Genomic DNA, 9,971 nt, shown 5'->3' with positions numbered 1-9,971 from the left:
GTATGTAATGACCAGATTAGAATGATATTGTTTTATTTGTAGATGTGTGCTTTTTTGTTGTTTTTGTTTTTGTGTTCTTTTCTCTTTTGTGGTTTTTTTTGCCTGTTTGTACTGTTTTATTTTGGATTCAATGTTTGTAATTTTTGTTTCAATTTTCCATTGAATTTTTTTAAAACAAAGGAAATAAAGAAATGTGTGCATGTTTAGGAGGGGTGTTTAATGTACAAGAGGCTGACCCAGTGCAAATAGGAAGCAGGCAGGCAGGAGCACTGTAGGGTTTTGAGGGGTGCTTTGTGGAGGCCTTCTGTGGGCAACTGCGGGCACCAACCTGGCGACCCCAGCTCTAGTATTAGCCAATGGTCGTTGCGTTATTCAGGCCGACGGCGACTGAAAAAGCGATTCCCACAGAAACTTCCCTGCCACAGACTGTGAAAGCACGTTGAGCAAGCGGCTGAGGAACCTCAGGGTGGCCTTGGAGTGGAGAGTGGTAGTGGAATGCAAGCCTTGCACAATCTCCCACCCAAGCTCGCCCACAGACACCCACACAGAGCCAGCCAGCCCAGCTGTTAACTGGACTTGACATCTCGCAGAGGAAGTCCAAGTTCTACCACGGAAATCAGCCAGACTCAAGTCTAAACAAATGAGCAATGACAGATTTCCCCGTAGGTTACGCTGGGCCCACATCAGAAAGGCCTTCCCAGCAATGCAGAAGATGATTTACTCAGGAGCCGGCCTACAGAAACCAAAAAAGATTTGTTGAGAAACCCGGCCAGAATCAGCAGCAACATTCCATGTTCACAAGGAATAGCTGTTTGAGGTAATTGATATTCATGCATTAAGAAGGGCGAATTGCATTACTTCGTATTTTTCAAGATTAGGGTAGGATTCGTTCATATAGTTTTCTAGGGGCTGTGCCCCTGTTCGCTCTGCTCACCCCCACCCCCACCGCCATTCTCCCTACATAGAGATTCCCCTTCCCAGCCTGTGCAACTATGAAGCTTGCTTTTCACCTTCCCAAGCCATTTCTTCATGCAAACCCAGGATTGTGATGTGGCACTGTAAGCCCACCAGTGGGGGCTGCATGATGACAGCCTTACCTTTTTATGTATATAGGAAGATAAGCACCATGGCACACCTGTAGCAGCAAAACTGGTTGCCTTCATCTGCCTCAGCTGCAACCAAACATGTCTCTCCTGCATCATCCAAAAAACTGACCTCAGATGGATGCCAGCCAGGAGGATACTGAATTTCGTACCCATTTTTTCCCCTTTAGCTTTTGATGGCTGGCTAAATTGCAAACATGCGCTGGATTATGGAGAAAGCTAGAGAGTTCCAGAAAAACATCTACTTCTGTTTCATTGACTACACAAAAGCATTTGACTGTGTCGATCACAGCAAACTATGGCAAGTTCTTAAAGAAATGGGAGTGCCTGATCACCTCATCTGTCTCCTGAGAAATCTCTATGTGGGACAAGAAGCTACAGTTAGAACTGGATATGGAACAACTGATGGGTTCAGTATTGGGAAAGGAGTATGACAAGGCTGTATAATGTCTCCCTGCTTATTTAACTTATATGCAGAATTCATCATGCAAAAGGCTGGGCTGGATGAATCCCAGGGCGGAATTAAGATCGCCGGAAGAAATATCAACAACCTCAAATATGCAGATGACATAACCTTGATGGCAGAAAGCGAGGAGGAATTAAAGAACCTTTTAATGAGGGTGAAAGAGGAGAGCGCAAAATATGGTTTGAAGCTCAACATCAAATGAAACTAAGATCATGGCCACTGGTCCCATCACCTCCTGGCAAATAGAAGGGGAAGAAATGGAGGTAGTGAGAAATTTTACTTTCTTGGGCTGCATGATCACTGCAGATGGTGACAGCAGTCTCGAAATTAAGAGACGCCTGCTACTTGGGAGAAAAGCAATGACAAACCTAGACAGCATCTTAAAAAGCAGAGACATCACCTTGCTGACAAAGGTCCAAAGCTGACAAAGGACCTTGCTGACAAAGGACCAAACTGTGAGAGGCAGTGGAAGACAGGAGTGCCTGGCGTGCTCTAGTCCATGGGGTCACAAAGAGTTGGACACGACTAAATGACTAAACAACAACAAAGGCTCATGAACCTCCATTTATGGCATTTGTACATATTGCCTGGGATGTGGGTGGTGCTGTGGGTTAAACCACAGAGCCTAGGGCTTGCTGATCAGAAGGTCGGTGGTTTGAATCCCCGCGACGGGGTGAGCTCCAATTGCTTGGTCCCAGCTCCTGCCAACCAAGCAGTTCGAAAGCACGTCAAAGTGCAAGTAGATAAATAGGTACCGCTCCGGCGGGAAGGTAAATGGTGTTTCCGTGCGCTGCTCTGGTTCGCCAGAAGCGGCTTAGTCATGCTGGCCCCATGACCCAGAAGCTGTACGCCGGCTCCCTCGGCCAATAAAGCGAGATGAGCGCCGCAACCCCAGAGTCGGTCACGACTGGACCTAATGGTCAGGGGTCCCTTTACCTTACATATTGCCTACTCAGACTGGCATTGCTTCCAGGGTCTTGGGAGGACGTTCCCCATTATCTGATTTTAATTAACCAATCCTTTTCCGAAGAAAATACCGCTGTGATTGAGTCGAGGCGTTCCTGCATGTGGGGCATGTGCTTTACTACACAACCTTAGCTCCAAAGAAGCGCTGGAGCTCAAAGCAGCAGCCTGGAAAACCCTGTCCACAAATGAACAGCGGCTGCATATTACCAGCAAGGAGGGGAGAAAAATTAGGAAACACTAATAATTCGGAAGGTGGGGGATGTTACTATTATGCAACATCCTAATTCTGAGGATGTCACAGTTATGTAATTGTGGTTTACTACATCACTTTTCTGTGGAAGAGTAAGTTCTCAGGCACTTCTCATTAAAAAAATAATAAACAAATAAAAGGAGTACATTGCTTACCTCCTTTTATCATTCAAACTGTATATACTAAGGCCGTGGTTCACAAACCATTTCTGCCATGGACCACTTGAAAATTCCTGAGGGTCTTGGCAGACCACTTAATGATTTTCCTTCCTGTTGTAGCAACTGAAATGTACCGTGCTAGACAATGTGTGGTCCACACTGAATGAGGTTTGCAAATTACCACTTACGGTCTGCAGACTACAGTTGGGGAACTCCTGTGCTAAGCTACACAATTGCTTCCAGTTTACACCATCCTTTCTCCACACACAGATTTTGAAGTAAACTCACGGCACTTGTAGCCAGCTGCGTAAACCACACAGATGAGTCAGCCGCTTTTGTGCCTATTCTGTTACCCTTCTGGGCCAGCTTTTAAGAAAGGTCTGTGTGTGGTTTAATTGGGCGCAGAATTTACCTTCTTGAGAATATCCGTTTCTATGAAAGCGAGTTTTTAGTTCTTGTGGTTATGAAGATAGTCAATATCGTAAGTCCCAATAAGTTCTGGAGGGGCAGGACGAGAGTTGACAGAAGGAGCTCAAGAAGTTGCCAACTGATGACTCTGGAAGAGGGTCCAGGAGGGTATAGAATCACAGAACTGTATACAGAGTTCGGATTTATTACATTTACTGTATATCCCACCTTTCATCATAGCTGTCAACCGTCCCTTATTTGGTGGGAAACTCCCTTATCCCAGTGCCGTGTCCCGCTGCTGTCCCGGATTGATGATGTCCCTTAAATTTCCCGGGTTTCATGCTCGCCCAGCTCGGGAAGGAAGCAGCGGCTCGGGGTCTTCCGCCTCGAGAGAGCAAAAGAGCTGCCGCGACTCCGCCTCTCCCTTTTCCCCCTCAGGGGCGCGTCGTGAGGAGACGGGTGGCGACGGGCGGGCAGGCAGCCCCTCTCTTGCGAGAATTTCGCCGCTCTGCCAGGGGAAGCCGGAGGCGGCAGTGGCAGCGGCAGCTGAGGAGGCAGCCTGAGGGAGGAGGAAGAGGAGGGGGTGGGGAGGGACGCAGAAGGGCGGCGCTTCAGCGGCCGCCGTGGCGCCGCAATCGCCTCATTCTGGACTTGCGGGCAGCATGGGCGAGAGTCTCTCTCCCTCCCTCTCTCTCGGGCGGGGAAGGGCCGATGGAACTCCTTGCGCCAGGACGACGGCAGCCCCGACGTGCTGCTTAGCATCCCCTCCAACCAGTGCAGCATCTTAATGTCGTGATTTCCCCCTCTGCATCCCTTTCATAACTCTATTTTTATAAATCATTTGTCCATCCATAGTTCAAATTTTTCTGTCAATCCTACCAATGTATGTAACTCTTTACGATAGCTTTTCAAATAAATTATAAACTTTCCCCATTCTTTATGAAAGAGGTCCTCTTCCTGGTTTCTAATTCTGCCTGTAAGCTTTGCCATCTCGACGTCGTTCATCAGTTTTGTCTGCCACTCTTTGGTGGGAGTTGTAGACCCTTAGGATCATCTAGTCCAACCCCCTGCAAAACACAGTCAGTCGCAGCAAAAGCAGCATGGCTCCATCAGTGCCGGATTTCTGTATAAGTTAAGCAAAATCCCTTATTTTGGCTGCTGATCCCTTATTTTCAAGGCTGCTGGTCCCTTATTTTCAAATCTGTAACTTGACAGCTATGCCTTTTGTCCAAGGAGCTCAGGGTGATGTACGTGGCCTGCTCCCTCTGTCCATTTTATCCTCACAACAACCCTTTGATGTAGGACCAGGCTGAGAGACTGTGACTGGCCCCAAAGTCAAGTTCCCAACCTGTGTGTGTGTGTACCTATTGGATTTGAAGTTGCTTTTGCAAAGAAGTAGTTTTTTACTGTGGAATTGCATTTATATATGGACTTGTCTTGTCACTTGTTTTTGCATGTGATAATGCTTTTAATATTTTTATACATGTATTATTTTGGGGAGATTTTTACACGCACTTGTCTTTTTAACACGTTTATTTTGTTTACTGTTGATGTCTTTACAATGAAACCCTTTTAATGGGAAGCGATGGGCTCAATCCATCAGTCAACACAATTAATCATAGTGGAAAGGGATGCCAAGGGCAGAAATCTTTTGCCCAACATGGGGCTCAAACCCACGACCTTGAGATTGAGGTTCTCGTGCTCCACCGGCTGAGCTATCCCTGCTGTCATGCCATGCATCATTTGGCCGTCAGAGTGCTATTCACACACATAGTACAACTCCTGCTCGCAACACTCGTCTTCCCACAGGACTCCTTCCTCCGTGCCTGTCCCTGCCCCACAGTATCCCCGTAGGGGATCGCTCGGTTCCCCTTCCCGCCAGCTCTGAGGCTCCTCCACGGCGCTCCCATTGGCCCAAACCCAGTAGCCCCACAGCCCGTGGCGGTGCAGCCCCAGCCAAGTCTTCAGACCCGGCTGGAGCGCGACCCTCCCGGCCAGGATTTGGCCTCTGGCATGGCAGGCAGCCAGAGCTTCGAACCAGGTGCAGTTTTCCTGAATGACGACAGGGCTTTGATCCTGCAGGGGTCCCGCTAACAGGAAACAGAAAGAGAGAAGAGGTATTAGACTGCAGGGATCAGCAAACTTTTTCAGCAGGGGGCCGGTCCACTGTCCCTCAGGCCTTGGGGGCGGCAGACTATATTTTGAAAATAAAAATAAAAATGAACAAATTCCAATGCCCCACAAATAACCCAGTCACATGACCTGCACAAAGTCACGGAGCCCAAAAGACACACTTTTTTTCAGTGTTATGCTCTCACTGTGGCCAAAAATGCACATTGTGCCTCATCATGCGAGATCGTGGCACCTCCAAAAAAATCACTTTTGGGGGGGGCGAGATCTTGACATGACAATATGGTGCCTAAAATGGCCGTCTGCTCTCGCATAGGAAAAACAGGATGTCCCATGTTTTTCCAGGACATTTTTGAGGGGGTTTGTGTTTGTAGAAACTAGCTAATTGCACAAAGGAGAAATGTCGCTTCACACACTTTTCCCCCAGAAGGAAATGTGGCCGTCGGAATGGGGGGAAAACCCTATCCCCCCCAATTCTGCTACAAAGCTTTCCAAAGGCAACTAAACAGTGATCTGTCTCCAGGATGTATAAGGTAAAGGTAAAGGGACCTCTGACCGTTATGTCCAGTCGCGGACAACTCTGGGGTTGCGACGCTCATCTCGCTTTATTGGCTGAGGGAGCCGGCATACAGCTTCCGGGTCATGTGGCCAGCATGACTAAGCCGCTTCTGGCAAACCAGAGCAGCGCACGGAAACGCCGTTTACCTTCCCGCTGGAGTGGTACCTATTTATCTACTTGCACTTTGACATGCTTTTGAACTGCTAGGTTGGCAGGAGCAGGGACTGAGCAACAGGAGCTCACCCCGTCGCGGGGATTCGAACCGCTGACATTCTGATCGGCAAGTCCTAGGCTCTGTGGTTTAACCCACAGCGCCACTTGCATCCAGGATGTACCTTTTGATAAATCAGAAGCAGAGAAAGTTGCCAGCTCTGTGTTTCTGGTCTCTTTCTCGGGCCTGTGTTGGGTTGAGAAGAGATCCTGAACTGCAGTAGGATAAGGGGGCTCGTTTCCATCCGTAGTTGCAGGGTCGTACCCTAAGGAGACAAGATACCCAATTATTTTGCATTTGGACTCAGATCAGCCCCAGCCATCAGGCACGATGGTTGGAGGCGATGGGACTTGTAGTCTGGCTGCATGTGGAGTTCCACAATTTCCTCGTGAAAAGCTGGAACTGGGAGACTGAGACCAGAGCTTAGGTTGCATAGTTTTTTTGGGATTAAGAAGAGCCCGTCTGGTCCAGAACCCTGTTTTCACAGATGCCCAAAGGGAAGCATATGGTATTACTGGCGAGTAGGACTCTTGAGACTTCTTCAGTTACAGGGCTGTACTGTGGTACCTTGGGTTACAGACGCTTCAGGTTACAGACTTCGCTAACCCAGAAATAGTACCTTGGGTTAAGAACTTTACCTCAGAATGAGAACAGAAATCGCATGGCGGCAGCAGCGGGAGGCCCCATTAACTAAAGTGGTACCTCAGGTTAAAAACCGTTTCAGGTTAAGAACGGACCTCTGGAATGAATTTTCTTAACCCGAGGTACCACTGTATCTGGATTACTGATAGGCAGGCAATATGTGACCTTAACCAAATATCAAGAACCAGGCCTCTGGTCCTCCCCATTCTGCTCTCTTGTGTTTTGTCACGGTTATAGGAATTTTAAGGTCTCATATATATATATAATAAATGTTCATAACTGTATAAGGCAAACACATAAATAAATAAATAAATTTGTAAGTGTGTGTGTGTGTGTGTGTGTGTGTGTGTGTATATATATATATATATGTAAACTACATGTCTGGAAATAGTACAGGAAAACAGTCCTAAAGCCATTTTGACTCTTCCAGTGACCTCAAATATTTCTCTGCAAGGAGGAAAGAAATGGAAAAGCCTCCCCATTGTCTCTTTGTTCACAAATCCTGTCTTAAGGGTGTGTCTGTGTATGAACAGGGTGAGCCTGTGACTTGGACTAGTTATCATCACAAAAGAGTGGACAAATGGCCCAGGTAATACAATCCGTGATCCATTATCAGGTATCCTAGCAGACAGGAGAAAAACAACACACTCATATTTCTGCTGTAGACCGCCCCTTCTGTGATGTATGTATGATGTATTGGGGGGTAGTCTTGAGCTACAGGGGAGGCAATTTCAAATGTCTATATAAGAGTTTGCACACCAATGTTCTGGGTCTCCTCCTCCCTCCTGCGTGTGTGTGTGGGGGGGGGGGACCCTGTTGCAACAGCTTTAAAAAAGATCAAGCTTACTAGCTGCTTTGCTTTTCTCAATATTCTCTGGCTGGCCCCTGTTATTTTCTCCTAGTGATAGAGAACCTACATAAGGACTCGATACGGGCTCTTTGGTAACCCATAAGGAAAAAGGAGCAGTTTTTCCCCTTATCATCTTCTTCTTTAGCGATCACTCGTAGCCGAGTAAGATTGTCTTCCATAAACATAGTTTTAACATTGAGTCCTTAAGTGACCAATTCTGGATCCACACGTCCTTCCAAAGTGGGGACATTGGTTTCCAGACGTGAGTTGATCACGGTGTGGATTTGCCAAGCATGCCTTCCTCTTAGCACATTTCTCCCTTGCATCCTGAGTTTGAGTGTCTTCAAAGCCCATGACACCTTTGGTAAAGGCTGTTCTCCAACTGGAGCGCTCGCAGTTTCCCAGTTGTCAGTGTTTATACTACATTTTTTTTTAGATTTGCCTTGAGACAGTCTTTAAACCTCTTTCGTTGACCACCAGCATTACGCTTTCCATTTTTAAGTTCGGAATAGAGTAGTTGCTTTGGAAGACGATCATCAGGCATCCGCACAACATGACCAGTCCTTTACCTTTTTTTCTTATATAACATCACTCTTTTCCATTTCCCTTCTTCACTCTTCCAGGCCGTCTGGAAAAAACTCACCATCGTTGGATCCGGCTGAGAACCGTTTACTTGTCACAGGTATCCAGGAATCTGAAGCTGAACCACTTGCCGTGGAAGTCACTAAGAGGAAAGATTTTAAGAATTAGTCCCACCGCCATTCACTACCTTTCTCCCCACACCCCAAAAAAATATTATAGGGCCATAACTTAGACACAAACAGCTTTGTGAGTGTTTGCGTGGTGGGGGAAATCGATCTGAATTCTTGACTTGAGGAAGCCACATCCTGGGACCTGTGTAAATTATGCAAAGGAGCTGGATTTGCATTGACCGGTTTTGCAGAATTTGTTTGGCTTCTGGCATTCAAGGGATAATCCCCTGACCGCTAGAAACCCTGGCTGTAATCTAGGCTCTCATGATTATTCTCACACAACAAGATGTTCTCTCCCTATTCTCCCCCTGTGTGACCTCCTGAATTTGTTCTGGCTGTTTCCCACAACCCCGTGGAGCAGATTCAAGAAGGGTGCAAGGGGTGGAGAAGGGGGGGGGGAATTCCTGTTGGCCGAAGGGACAGAGCAGTTGAATACCACCCATAATGTGGAAGCACCCTGAGCCACAATATTAATACTGTCAACCATGGTTCTTGCTCTGTGTATACATCAGGGGTGGGAAACCTGTGAACCTTCTCACACTGTTGAACTACAACTCCCATCATCCCTAACTTGTGACAGGGTGGTGGGAGTTGGGATCCAACAATATCTGCCAGGCTGCAGGTTCGCCAACCTTGGAGTAAGGGATATGGCTTCCTACTTGTGCCCACCTCACTCCAGGAAGCCCTATGAGGCGCAGATAGGGTTTCCCTCAGTGTTGAAACTGAGGATGTTTCACTGGCCTGCAATCTGAGATTTTCTAAGATTCCACTGATACCTAGGTGTGTGGCAATCTGGTACGCAGCTCTGATTCTGACCGTTGCTGATAGATGTGATAGGAATTTTATGGTCTTAGATATATGGTAATGTTCATAACCACACATACATAGATCAGCACAGGAAGGCCAACCTGGAACCATTTTGATTCCTAAACTGAGCAAATGTTTTCTCTGCAAGGTCAAACTGGAAAAGTCTCCCCATTGTCTCTTTCCTCACAAATCCTGTCTTAAGATATGAATAGGGTGTGAGCCTGTAACCTGGCCCAGGAAATAAGTATTTTACCACTACAAAAGAATGGCCAGGCTCCCCAGGCAATCTAGTCAAATAACTTGCCAGACAGGAGATAAACTGTGACAGGAGAAAAACAACATTTAAATTTCTGTGATGTAGGTGGGATGTATCTGAGGGGTGGTCTTAGGTTACACCCCTTCTGTGATGTATGCATAATGTTTCTGGGGGTGGTCTTGATCTAGAGAATGGGAATTTCAAAAGTCTTTATAAGCCCTTGCACAGCATTTTTCTGGGTTCCTCCTCCTCTCCTGCGTGTGATGGGAGCACCCTGTTGCAACAGATCAATAAAGATCAAGCTTACTAGCTGCTTTGCTTCTCAATATTCTCTGGTTGGCCTCTGTTATTCTCTCCTACCAATAGGGAACCTATGTAAGGACTCTATATGGGCTCTTGGATACCCCATAAGG

The 9,971-nt window shown here is 47.0% G+C and overlaps 1 long non-coding RNA gene across 1 annotated transcript; it reads right to left on the bottom strand.

Annotated features, from left to right (window-relative positions):
• Positions 1-4,997: 4,997 nt before the first annotated feature.
• On the bottom strand, positions 4,998-8,750 carry LOC307209184. The gene is made up of 3 exons (XR_013835391.1): positions 8,387-8,750; positions 6,376-6,516; positions 4,998-5,441 (listed from the first exon to the last, which is right to left on the bottom strand). It is a non-coding gene; the product is annotated as an uncharacterized lncRNA (long non-coding RNA).
• Positions 8,751-9,971: the final 1,221 nt, after the last annotated feature.

The sequence above is a fragment of the Podarcis cretensis genome (assembly GCF_951804945.1).
Source record: "Podarcis cretensis genome assembly, chromosome: 2".
NCBI classification, from domain to species: domain Eukaryota; kingdom Metazoa; phylum Chordata; class Lepidosauria; order Squamata; family Lacertidae; genus Podarcis; species Podarcis cretensis.
Note: the sequence above shows the minus strand (reverse complement) of the source record. Positions and strands in the feature narration are given on the sequence as shown.